The sequence below is a fragment of the Bufo gargarizans genome, chromosome 5, assembly GCF_014858855.1.
Source record: "Bufo gargarizans isolate SCDJY-AF-19 chromosome 5, ASM1485885v1, whole genome shotgun sequence".
NCBI classification, from domain to species: domain Eukaryota; kingdom Metazoa; phylum Chordata; class Amphibia; order Anura; family Bufonidae; genus Bufo; species Bufo gargarizans.
The window spans coordinates 20,276,176-20,291,427 of record NC_058084.1 but is presented as its reverse complement, the minus strand read 5'-3'; positions in this window follow the sequence as shown (position 1 = coordinate 20,291,427).

The window sequence follows — 15,252 nt, the reverse complement described above, 5'->3', positions numbered from 1 at the left end:
GAGCAGTACACCTGACAGGACACACCCTCACCTGTATATACAGTATACACAGCACTGAGCAGTACACCTGACAGGACACACCCTCACCTGTATATACAGTATACACAGCACTGAGCAGTACACCTGACAGGACACACCCTCACCTGTACATACAGTATACACAGCACTGAGCAGTACACCTGACAGGACACACCCTCACCTGTACATACAGTATACACAGCACTGAGCAGCACACCTGACAGGACACACCCTCACCTGTACATACAGTATACACGGCACTGAGCAGTACACCTGACAGGACACACCCTCACCTGTATATACAGTATACACAGCACTGAGCAGTACACCTGACAGGACACACCCTCACCTGTATATACAGTATACACAGCACTGAGCAGTACACCTGACAGGACACACCCTCACCTGTACATACAGTATACACAGCACTGAGCAGTACACCTGACAGGACACACCCTCACCTGTACATACAGTATACACAGCACTGAGCAGTACACCTGACAGGACACACCCTCACCTGTACATACAGTATACACGGCACTGAGCAGTACACCTGACAGGACACACCCTCACCTGTACATACAGTATACACGGCACTGAGCAGTACACCTGACAGGACACACCCTCACCTGTACATACAGTATACACAGCACTGAGCAGTACACCTGACAGGACACACCCTCACCTGTACATACAGTATACTCGGCACTGAGCAGTACACCTGACAGGACACACCCTCACCTGTACATACAGTATACACGGCACTGAGCAGTACACCTGACAGGACACACCCTCACCTGTATATACAGTATACACAGCACTGAGCAGTACACCTGACAGGACACACCCTCACCTGTACATACAGTATACACAGCACTGAGCAGTACACCTGACAGGACACACCCTCACCTGTACATACAGTATACTTGACACTGAGCAGTACACCTGACAGGACACACCCTCACCTGTATATACAGTATACACAGCACTGAGCAGTACACCTGACAGGACACACCCTCACCTGTACATACAGTATACACAGCACTGAGCAGTACACCTGACAGGACACACCCTCACCTGTACATACAGTATACACAGCACTGAGCAGTACACCTGACAGGACACACCCTCACCTGTATATACAGTATACACAGCACTGAGCAGTACACCTGACAGGACACACCCTCACCTGTACATACAGTATACACAGCACTGAGCAGTACACCTGACAGGACACACCCTCACCTGTACATACAGTATACTCGGCACTGAGCAGTACACCTGACAGGACACACCCTCACCTGTATATACAGTATACACAGCACTGAGCAGTACACCTGACAGGACACACCCTCACCTGTATATACAGTATACACAGCACTGAGCAGTACACCTGACAGGACACACCCTCACCTGTACATACAGTATACACAGCACTGAGCAGTACACCTGACAGGACACACCCTCACCTGTACATACAGTATACACAGCACTGAGCAGCACACCTGACAGGACACACCCTCACCTGTACATACAGTATACACGGCACTGAGCAGTACACCTGACAGGACACACCCTCACCTGTACATACAGTATACACGGCACTGAGCAGTACACCTGACAGGACACACCCTCACCTGTACATACAGTATACACGGCACTGAGCAGTACACCTGACAGGACACACCCTCACCTGTACATACAGTATACACAGCACTGAGCAGTACACCTGACAGGACACACCCTCACCTGTACATACAGTATACTCGGCACTGAGCAGTACACCTGACAGGACACACCCTCACCTGTACATACAGTATACACGGCACTGAGCAGTACACCTGACAGGACACACCCTCACCTGTATATACAGTATACACAGCACTGAGCAGTACACCTGACAGGACACACCCTCACCTGTACATACAGTATACACAGCACTGAGCAGTACACCTGACAGGACACACCCTCACCTGTACATACAGTATACTTGACACTGAGCAGTACACCTGACAGGACACACCCTCACCTGTATATACAGTATACACAGCACTGAGCAGTACACCTGACAGGACACACCCTCACCTGTACATACAGTATACACAGCACTGAGCAGTACACCTGACAGGACACACCCTCACCTGTACATACAGTATACACAGCACTGAGCAGCACACCTGACAGGACACACCCTCACCTGTATATACAGTATACACAGCACTGAGCAGTACACCTGACAGGACACACCCTCACCTGTACATACAGTATACACAGCACTGAGCAGTACACCTGACAGGACACACCCTCACCTGTACATACAGTATACTCGGCACTGAGCAGTACACCTGACAGGACACACCCTCACCTGTATATACAGTATACACAGCACTGAGCAGTACACCTGACAGGACACACCCTCACCTGTATATACAGTATACACAGCACTGAGCAGTACACCTGACAGGACACACCCTCACCTGTACATACAGTATACACAGCACTGAGCAGTACACCTGACAGGACACACCCTCACCTGTACATACAGTATACACAGCACTGAGCAGCACACCTGACAGGACACACCCTCACCTGTACATACAGTATACACGGCACTGAGCAGTACACCTGACAGGACACACCCTCACCTGTACATACAGTATACACGGCACTGAGCAGTACACCTGACAGGACACACCCTCACCTGTACATACAGTATACACGGCACTGAGCAGTACACCTGACAGGACACACCCTCACCTGTATATACAGTATACACAGCACTGAGCAGTACACCTGACAGGACACACCCTCACCTGTATATACAGTATACACAGCACTGAGCAGTACACCTGACAGGACACACCCTCACCTGTACATACAGTATACACAGCACTGAGCAGTACACCTGACAGGACACACCCTCACCTGTACATACAGTATACACAGCACTGAGCAGTACACCTGACAGGACACACCCTCACCTGTATATACAGTATACACAGCACCGAGCAGTACACCTGACAGGACACACCCTCACCTGTATATACAGTATACACAGCACTGAGCAGTACACCTGACAGTACACCCCCTCACCTGTATATACAGTATACATGGCATTGAGCAGTACACCTGACAGGACACACCCTCACCTGTACATACAGTATACACAGCACTGAGCAGTACACCTGACAGGACACCCCCTCACCTGTATATACAGTATACATGGCATTGAGCAGTACACCTGACAGGACACACCCTCACCTGTACATACAGTATACACGGCACTGAGCAGTACACCTGACAGGACACACCCTCACCTGTATATACAGTATACATGGCACTGAGCAGTACACCTGACAGGACACACCCTCACCTGTATATACAGTATACACAGCACCGAGCAGTACACCTGACAGGACACCCCCTCACCTGTACATACAGTATACACAGCACCGAGCAGTACACCTGACAGGACACGCCCTCACCTGTATATACAGTATACACGGCACTGAGCAGTACACCTGACAGGACACACCCTCACCTGTACATACAGTATACACAGCACTGAGCAGTACACCTGACAGGACACACCCTCACCTGTATATACAGTATACACAGCACCGAGCAGTACACCTGACAGGACACGCCCTCACCTGTATATACAGTATACACAGCACTGAGCAGTACACCTGACAGGACACACCCTCACCTGTATATACAGTATACACGGCACTGAGCAGTACACCTGACAGGACACACCCTCACCTGTATATACAGTATACACAGCACCGAGCAGTACACCTGACAGGACACGCCCTCACCTGTACATACAGTATACACAGCACTGAGCAGTACACCTGACAGGACACACAATCACCTGTATATACAGTATACACGGCACTGAGCAGTACACCTGACAGGACACACCCTCACCTGTATATACAGTATACACGGCACTGAGCAGTACACCTGACAGGACACACCCTCACCTGTATATACAGTATACACAGCACCGAGCAGTACACCTGACAGGACACGCCCTCACCTGTACATACAGTATACACAGCACTGAGCAGTACACCTGACAGGACACACCCTCACCTGTATATACAGTATACACGGCACTGAGCAGTACACCTGACAGGACACACCCTCACCTGTATATACAGTATACACAGCACTGAGCAGTACCCCTGACAGGACACGCCCTCACCTGTATATACAGTATACACAGCACTGAGCAGTACACCTGACAGGACACGCCCTCACCTGTATATACAGTATACACAGCACTGAGCAGTACACCTGACAGGACACACCCTCACCTGTATATACAGTATACACGGCACCGAGCAGTACACCTGACAGGACACACCCTCACCTGTATATACAGTATACACAGCACTGAGCAGTACACCTGACAGGACACGCCCTCACCTGTATATACAGTATACACAGCACTGAGCAGTACACCTGACAGGACACACCCTCACCTGTACATACAGTATACACAGCACTGAGCAGTACACCTGACAGGACACACCCTCACCTGTACATACAGTATACACAGCACTGAGCAGTACACCTGACAGGACACACCCTCACCTGTATATACAGTATACACAGCACTGAGCAGTACACCTGACAGGACACACCCTCACCTGTATATACAGTATACACAGCACTGAGCAGTACACCTGACAGGACACGCCCTCACCTGTATATACAGTATACACAGCACTGAGCAGTACACCTGACAGGACACACCCTCACCTGTACATACAGTATACACAGCACTGAGCAGTACACCTGACAGGACACACCCTCACCTGTACATACAGTATACACAGCACCGAGCAGTACACCTGACAGGACACACCCTCACCTGTACATACAGTATACACAGCACTGAGCAGTACACCTGACAGGACACACCCTCACCTGTATATACAGTATACACAGCACTGAGCAGTACACCTGACAGGACACACCCTCACCTGTATATACAGTATACACAGCACCGAGCAGTACACCTGACAGGACACGCCCTCACCTGTACATACAGTATACACAGCACTGAGCAGTACACCTGACAGGACACACCCTCACCTGTATATACAGTATACACGGCACTGAGCAGTACACCTGACAGGACACACCCTCACCTGTATATACAGTATACACAGCACTGAGCAGTACCCCTGACAGGACACGCCCTCACCTGTATATACAGTATACACAGCACTGAGCAGTACACCTGACAGGACACGCCCTCACCTGTATATACAGTATACACAGCACTGAGCAGTACACCTGACAGGACACACCCTCACCTGTATATACAGTATACACGGCACCGAGCAGTACACCTGACAGGACACACCCTCACCTGTATATACAGTATACACAGCACTGAGCAGTACACCTGACAGGACACGCCCTCACCTGTATATACAGTATACACAGCACTGAGCAGTACACCTGACAGGACACACCCTCACCTGTACATACAGTATACACAGCACTGAGCAGTACACCTGACAGGACACACCCTCACCTGTACATACAGTATACACAGCACTGAGCAGTACACCTGACAGGACACACCCTCACCTGTATATACAGTATACACAGCACTGAGCAGTACACCTGACAGGACACACCCTCACCTGTATATACTGTATACACAGCACTGAGCAGTACACCTGACAGGACACGCCCTCACCTGTATATACAGTATACACAGCACTGAGCAGTACACCTGACAGGACACACCCTCACCTGTACATACAGTATACACAGCACTGAGCAGTACACCTGACAGGACACACCCTCACCTGTACATACAGTATACACAGCACCGAGCAGTACACCTTATGAGAGTATTTATACTGCTCTGATTAATGGTCTATATTATTTATGTAAACATACTAGGATCTATAAGGCTACCTTCACACTTGTGGCAGCACGGATCCGACAGGCTGTTCACCATGTCGGATCCGTCCTGCGGCTATTTCGCCGTGCCCGCGGACCGCCGCTCCGTCCCCATTGACTATAATGGGGACGGGGGCGGAGCTCTGGCGCAGCACGTCGGTGCACGGAGAAAGGGCGCCGGACTAAAAAGCCTGACATGCAGTAATTTTAGTCCGGCGGCTTTCTCCGTGCACCGCCGTGCTGCGCCAGAGCTCCACCCCCGTCCCCATTATAGTCAATGGGGACGGAGCGGCGGTCCGCGGGCACGGCGAAATAGCCGCAGGACGGATCCGACATGGTGAACAGCCTGTGAGATCCGTGCTGCCGCAGGTGTGAAAGTAGCCTAATAGAGGAGATTCCAGTTTGTTCTCATAAACATCAATCTCTCCAGAGATCCGGATCTGCCTTGGACTGAAGACAAAATGATCCCAGTTGTAAACAAAATATATATTTATTAACCCCTTCTACCCCGGGCCAGTTTTCGCCCTCCTGCCCCGGCCATTTTTTACAAATCTGACACCTGTCACTTTATGTGGTAATAGCTTTCGAACACCTTTACCTATTCAAGCCATTCTGAGATTGTTTTCTCGTGACACATTGTTCTTTATAAATTTGAGTCAATATATTTCACCTTTATTTGTGGAAAAAATTCAAAATTTACCAAAATTTTTTAAAAATCTAAAAGTAAAAAAAAATTTTTTTCTCTACTTTTATAATAGATAGTAATACCTGATATAATAGTTAGTACTTTACATTTCCCCATATGTCTACTTCATGTTTGGATCATTTTGAAAATGACATTTTATTTTTCAGGGACGATAGAAGGCTTAGAAGTTTGCAAGCAAATTTCAAAATTTTTGGGAAAATTTCCTAAACCCACTTTTTAAGGACTAGTTCAGGTCTGAAGTCACTTTGCGAGGCTTACATAATAGAAACCACCCACAAATGACCCCATTCTAGAAACTACGCCCATCAAGGTATTTAAAACTGATTTTACAAACTTTGTTAACCCTTTAGGTGTTCCACAATAATTTATGGAAAATGGAGATGAAATTTCAGAATTTTAGAATTTTGGGGGGGCAGATTTTACATTTTAATCAATTTTTTCCTGTAGCAAAGCAAGGGTTAACAGCCAAACAAAACGCAATATTTATTACCCTGATTCTGCGGTTTACAGAAACAGCCCCTATGTGGTCGTAAACCTCTGTACGGGCACATGGCGGGGCGCAGGAGCGCCATATGGCTTTTGGAAGGCAGATTTAACTGAACTGGTTTTTCGATGCCATGTCCCATTTGAAGCCCCCCGATGCACCCTTACAGTAGAAACTCAAAAAACTGACCACATTCTGGAAACTACGGGACAAGGGGACAGTTTTTTTGGTACTATTTTGAGGTACATATGATTTTTAATTGCTCTATATTACGTTTTTTGTGAGGCAAGGTAACCCAAAAAATTGATGTTTTGGCACTGTTTATTTTCTATTTTTAACAACATTCAGGTTAGATCATGCGCTATTTTTATAGATCAGGTTGTTACGGACGCGATTATATCAACTATGTCTACTTTCTATGATGTTTGTTTCAGTTTTACATATTAAAGCATTTTTGAAAACAAAAATTTAGTTTTTTTTTTCTCCATTTTCTGTACGCCCTATTATTTTAAATTTTTCTGCCGATCGTCTTGTGCAGGGGCTCGTTTCTTGCAGGAAGAGTTGATGTTTTTATTGGTACCATTTTTGGGTACATATGATTTTTTTGATCATTCATTATTACACTTTATGGGGCAAGGTGACCAACAAATTGGTTGTTTTGGCACAGTTTTTATTTATTTTTACAGCGTTTACCTGAGGGATTAGGTCATGTGACTTTTTTTATACAGCAGATCGTTACGGACGTGGCAATACCTAATGCAGTTTGTCTACTTTTTCTTATTTATTTAAGTTTTATGTTTACTCGGTTTTTATTTGCACTAAGTAACAATAACATTGCAAAAGTCTCATTGAAAGTGAACAAGAAGCGCAGGACCTCGCAGGTCCTCATAATATATCCATCTATATCAGCAGAGAAAGTCAGCAATGTCACAAGATATAACAGGGTAAGACAGAGAGGGAAGGAAAGAGGATGAAGGAGAGACTGAACAGTCATAATGTCTTCTGTGATATCTCCAACGCCAGAACACTGACCGACAGACGGGCTATAGAACTACATAACATCTCCATCTTCCAATTCAAGTTGCGCAGAGAATTCAGGGGGAAGCAGGTAGTCAGAGAGAGACCGCCACCTACCAGCAAACCTATCACCTTCTTCATGAGAGAGCGCAATCAGCTCCTCCATTTTCAATAAATACCTAAGCTCTTTGGCCCATTCATGGAGAGAGGGTACACGATCCGATTTCCAGTGTCGTGGAATCGTCATACGAGCAGCCGTGAGAAAGAATCGCAACGCATTCTTCTTCACTTGTGCCAGAGAACCAGGCACGAGGAAAAGGAGGGTCATTTTAGACATCTCTTTCCCTGAGAACTTCCTGTAGACCCCCAGCACCTGATCCCACCAGATATGTAGTAAGGTACCTTCCTCTGTCTTATATCTCCAACATAAATTGGAGACAGAATACGTAATACAGTAGTGGATAGACTACCTCTTCCAAACGGAACTGGTGCTCTAGCCTGAAGACTGCTCACCCAATCAGTCAAAAGGTAATGTAGTGAATAAAAATATATAAGGCTGGCACTCAAATATGTGAAATCAATAGAAGTGGCAATTTATTAGATAAAAAACAATACAATGCACAATCAATTAATAAAATTTGTTAAACAACATATAAAATAGACAATGTAAAAAGACCGCAAAATATATATGCATACACTGTGGACTGCAATCTTGAGGGTATTATCGGGTATCCCCTAAGAAACTCGAGGTATATCTGTTGAGAAATGTGTATAGTAGTTTCTCTATGGTATGAAATATTATCCTCCTTGGAATGGTCTTCTAATTGAGATGCAAGCTGTTCCAGGAGCGGCACTATGGCCGGATAGAAAATGACAGTTCACGGAGAAATTCCGAATAATGCGGATATACCACAAAGTAAACGTTGGGCTGCAGGTGGGGAGTAAAGCGGGACCGGCTTATCTTACCCTTCTAGTTCGGGTCCGGTGGCTGGGAAGTCTCTTCCTCTTACCGCTACTCACCACGATGCGCCGGCTTCTGCTCACGCTGTTCGGCGTCCTCGCTCGAGATTGTCGTGTCACGTGATGATTATCTCGCGGAATTCGCCTGTTAGGTGGTTCAGTTTGTTTTCTCCTCCGGCTACTTTCAAATCAAATTTCTGTGGAGCGCTCCAACATCCGAGAGGTTTAAAAACTTGCTTGGTAACTCCGGATCATTCTTTATAGGGGTGAACTCGCCAAACGCGTTTCGGGGACGTCTCTCCCCTTCCTCAGTGGCTCTACCCCCATTATGATATCGCTTCCTTTTATAGTCCACTCAGTACCATCAAAAGTCCGGATCAAAAGTCCAGTTTTTGCTGTTTGCAGCATTAGTGCGGTTTTTGTGCGGTATTTCTGCGGCTTATACGTTTTTACTTGTAATCTCTCCTTTTTATTGTAATAATATGGTATAATAGAGGGGATATTTCCCCAACAATATTATCAACAGAGAATATCATAAAAATTAAAAGCATATAAAATAAATATATATCTAAATATGCATATTGCCATCTTCTTTCCATTATAGAAACAATATTGCTGCGGTCTATGTATCTAAATGACCAAAAAATATCTTAAAATATAAAACCATGTGAAAGAGAATATAAAATATGAGAAAGATAGTAGGGCCAATCAAGACTAACATGATATGGAGGAGGGGACACAATTCCTGGACTGCTCAGCAGAAAAAATGGCTTATGTCTTGAAACCCAATAAAAGTTCACCCCTTCATATCTTTTATTGTAGTGAAGTACGGTAATGAGAATGTTTTAAAACAGCTTAGAGAACATTGGGAGATGAGATCATTACGCCAATATCTGACACAGAACAAAATCCCCAAGGGTCTTAGATTATATAAAACTCCTGCTCAGGACTTGTGTGGAGAAGAATTCAACCTTGAATGGGAATTCCTCCTCCGCACACAGTCCCGTACTCTCATGGAACTCATCATTAAGAGAAGAACACAAATCCTGGGATCTCTAACAGAAAACATGACTCAAATGAAAATCAAAATAGAGAAATTACCTAGGGATGGTATATTTAATTTATGGCAAGAGCAAATTTGCAAGAGTCTTGACAAAACCGAATCCGAAATAATCTCAAAAAAGAGTAATAAACATACGAATTTAATAAAAACATATAATAGAAATGATAACCATTCAGAGAGAAAGGAGGTGTCTACTGAGATCCCCATAGAATATATGGGATCCAATATACCCATTAGAAATAGATTCGAAACTCTTGCACAGCAGCCTTTTTTAGACAGGACCCCCCCACACCACGAACCACGAACCAAGCACAGACAATCACGGTCCCCCAATCACAACAGGAGAGCACGAACCCCACAACGACACCCGTACAATTTGAGATACAACAACTCACAAATCAATCAAGAGACACACCAACAACACTCCCCCACACGGACACGCTCTTCAAGACAGGTGAATTACCCAACAACCCCATTAATACACAAGATGAGAGAAACTCAGAACACGTCATATCACAACCACCAAACAGGAATAAAAAGACACGAAGGGGAAGAAAGAAGAAGGAACCACCGATAACAACATCAGACACCGATCATGAAAACAATATTATTAATTTGAGTAATACAATTTTGACACCGTCCCAAATCTCCCTACTAAATAAAGGTTTGAAATTTGCTCCTTGGATAAATTTAGCACCTATATAGGTGTTCAAAAATTTATCAAAAATATCTGCCTTAGAAAATATTTTATCAAAAACCCAATAATGATGAACATCCAAGAAACAGATAAATTTAGACATACTACGTTAAAAAATAAGTCTAAAAAATTCCCACGGAATGAGATAGGTCCAGAAATTAGCAGTTTTCAGAAAAATTTTGAAACTGACCTTAGAAGAATAAAAGAAAAGACATTCTATAAGAAGAACCTATCAAATAAAGAGGTAGTGGCCATGAAAACATTACAGAAAAATGAGGAAATAACGATTCGCCCCGCGGACAAAGGCGGAGCAATCGTGATCTTAGAGACAGTGAAATACACAGAAGAATGTTTAAGACAGCTCTCCGATGCCTCAACATATAAAAAATTAAAATCTGATCCAACTTTGAAATTTTGCGAGAATCTACGCAAATATTGTGAAAAGGGGTCACAAATGGGGATCCTTTCCAACCAAGAAAGTAGCTTCATTATGGGGGCGCCCGGACGGCTCCCAGTCTTTTATTGCCTTCCTAAGGTACATAAGGATATGGAGAGCCCTCCGGGTCGCCCCATAGTATCCGGGATAGGCTCCCTGACAGCTAACCTTTCGAGATATATTGACACCTGGTTACAACCCTTGGTGAAAACAACATTGTCTTACCTGAAAGATACAACACAAATTATTGATATTTTAGAAGGTCTCAATGCAGAACCAGACTGGATTATGGCCACACTCGACATCCAGTCGTTGTATACGGTTATAAACCATGAACAAGGGGTCGATGCCATTAGTAGACAATTGCAAAAAAATAGCACAATGAAGTTGGCACAAATAGAATATATATTAGAAGGAATCAGACATATTTTACAGCACAATTATTTTTATTTTGAGAAAGAGTTTTATTTACAGATCAGAGGGACTGCCATGGGCACCAGGTTCGCCCCCAGCTACGCAAACCTGTTCCTAGCTCAATGGGAACAGGCTGCCATTGATCCATACCGCGGGGGCGACCTGGTGCTCCGGCAGCGATATATAGACGATGTGATTTTAATTTGGAAAGGAGATGAGGAAATGTTGCGTTCGTTCATAGCTACATTGAACGACAACGTTTTTAATCTAGTGTTTGCTGCCAAAATCGGATCGGAGGGGACAGAGTTCCTGGATCTGCTAATCACTAAGAGAGAAACATATCAAAAACCTTCAGCTAGAAATGCCTTTATCCTGCACTCGAGCTGTCATCTACCAAATTGGCTACTAAATGTACCATTCGGACAGTTCCGGCGATTAAAACGGAACTGTACCGAAGATTCCCAATTTGAAATAGAAGCATCAGATATGAGGAAGAAATTTGTCTCGAAAAACTATCCAAATACGATATTAGACGACGCATTGGAGAATGTTAGGAAAATACCTAGAAGCAGTCTTTTAACAAATAAATCTCCCCAAGAAGTTCAACAAGAATCTCAATTTCGTATAATACTCCCCTATACTGTACAATATCGAAAAATCAAAGAAATTATTAGAAAACACTGGCCTCATTTATTACAAGACAAAATTCTGGGTACACTGGTCCCAGTGAGACCACAAATTACTTTTACTAGGGCACCAAATCTGGGAATAAAAATAGCCCCGTCAGTGAAAAATAAATTGAAAAAATCTCCCAAATACTGAAAATTGGATGAGTGTAAAGGGGTTTTACAGATGCGGCCAATGTGCCGGCTGTAAAGTAACCAAAGCCCCAAAAAATATCAAAAAGATTGGCTCAACACAGAACAGTTTTGTATGGGAAATTAAAGATCCTCTGACTTGTAATACAACGAGTGTAATATATCTTGTTCAGTGTCCTTGCTCCAGGCAGTATATTGAGGATATCCGAGTAAGTGAGGATATCCGAACACGTTTCTAATATTAAAAAAGGATATCAGAAACACTCACTTTCAAAGCACTTCAAAGAAGCCCATAATCAAGATCCTAGGGGACTGACATTTATGGCCCTCGAAAAAATAGACACACACTGGAGAGGGGGTAAACATGTGGGACGAATGTCCCGGGCAGAATCACGACGTATATGCGATTTTGGTAGCCTGATTCCAGCAGGCCTCAACGCCGAACTTGAAATTTTCGGTTTCCTATAGATGTTGGTTTGTGTGCCTCTCGTCCAAGGGAGGGCCACATGTTTGGCCGTTTATCGGCACTGTGGCCCCCTCCTTGGAGACAGGCCCACATTCTTATTACTTCACTACAATAAAAGATATGAAGGGGTGAACTTTTATTGGGTTTCAAGACATAAGACATTTTTTCTGCTGAGCAGTCCAGGAATTGTGTCCCCTCCTCCATATCATGTTAGTCTTGATTGGCCCTACTATCTTTCTCATATTTTATATTCTCTTTCACATGGTTTTATATTTTAAGATATTTTTTGGTCGCAGAAATACCGCACAAAAACCGCACTAATGCTGCAAACAGCAAAAACTGGACTTTTGATGGTACTGAGTGGACTATAAAAGGAAGCGATATCATAATGGGGGTAGAGCCACTGAGGAAGGGGAGAGATGTCCCCGAAACGCGTTTGGCGAGTTCACCCCTATAAAGAATGATCCGGAGTTACCAAGCAAGTTTTTAAACCTCTCGGATGTTGGAGCGCTCCACAGAAATTTGATTTGAAAGTAGCCGGAGGAGAAAACAAACTGAACCACCTAACAGGCGAATCCCGCGAGATAATCATCACGTGACACGACAATCTCGAGCGAGGACGCCGAACAGCGTGAGCAGAAGCCGGCGCATCGTGGTGAGTAGCGGTAAGAGGAAGAGACTTCCCAGCCACCGGACCCGAACTAGAAGGGTAAGATAAGCCGGTCCCGCTTTACTCCCCACCTGCAGCCCAACGTTTACTTTGTGGCATATCCGCATTATTCGGAATTTCTCCGTGAACTGTCATTTTCTATCCGGCCATAGTGCCGCTCCTGGAACAGCTTGCATCTCAATTAGAAGACCATTCCAAGGAGGATAATATTTCATACCATAGAGAAACTACTATACACATTTCTCAACAGATATACCTCGAGTTTCTTAGGGGATACCCGATAATACCCTCAAGATTGCAGTCCACAGTGTATGCATATATATTTTGCGGTCTTTTTACATTGTCTATTTTATATGTTGTTTAACAAATTTTATTAATTGATTGTGCATTGTATTGTTTTTTATCTGATAAATTGCCACTTCTATTGATTTCACATATTTGAGTGCCAGCCTTATATATTTTTATTCATAAATTGGAGACAGTAGGAAACATTTTATGAAGGGCCGATGGACAATAATACCATCTAGACAGGATTTTAAAGTTTTTTTCCTGTGCCGAAGTTGCATTGGATAATCCATGAGAGAACGTACACATCTTGACCACCTCTTCAGGCGAGAAAGACATCTGTAAATCTGTTTCCCATTTCCAAAAAAAGGGTCATTATCAAAGAGTCATGTCACGAGGGTGTCAAGAGCCACGTCTGACTCCGTTATACCCGGGGTCAGGAAGTCGCAGCGGGTGGCTGCGCGCTCTATGTCTAAAGATCACGTTGTTTCTTAGTGATTGTTTTCTGTGTTTGCCTTGCAATCCTTTTTGTCTCACTCAGGGATCCGTAGCTTCTCCTCCTCAGCTGTTTCTTGTCTGCCACTCCCAACCTCCTTATATTCTCCTCTCTCACTTCTCTGGTTGCCAGTTATAGAGCTTCCTGCCTGGACTTCTATACTGACCCACTGGAGCTGTGAATCCTGGTTGTTGTTCCAGAGTGTTTCCCTCCGGATCCCTGTTGGGCTTTTTGTTGTCTCCTGTTGTCGCCCACCTGGGATTATATGTTTAGTCTGTATTGTCTGTCCTCCCCTTGGTGTTTTCCTCTTAGTGTCAGTGGTGCGGACTAGTGTTCCCACCGCCCTATTCACTATCTAGGGCTCATCTTAGGGAAAGCCAGGGTTTTAGGCACGTGATCAGCGTACGGGTGAGGAACCCGTCTAGGGACGTCAGGGCAGTCAGGTGCCAGCCTCAGGGTGAGATAGGGGTCACCACCTTTCCCTCTCCCTTGGACAGAGCCTTCCCTTTTCCCTCCCTTTGTGTCACGTATGTGATAGGCACGCCGGCCGTGATATTATATCTGGCCCTTATTTTTTGGGAAGGAGAAAAAAAAAAAATTTTTTTTTCCTCTCTCTATTTAGAATCCAGCATGGATCCTATTGCTGCTTTGGCAAAACAACTTCATGGCCTGTCTTTGGAGGTGGCAGGATTGAAGGCGTCGGTCCTCCAGCAACAGCAGCAAATGCAGCAGACCGCAAGCCCAGCGGTTGCTATGGGTAACCAGGTTGTTGCAGAACCCAAGGTTGT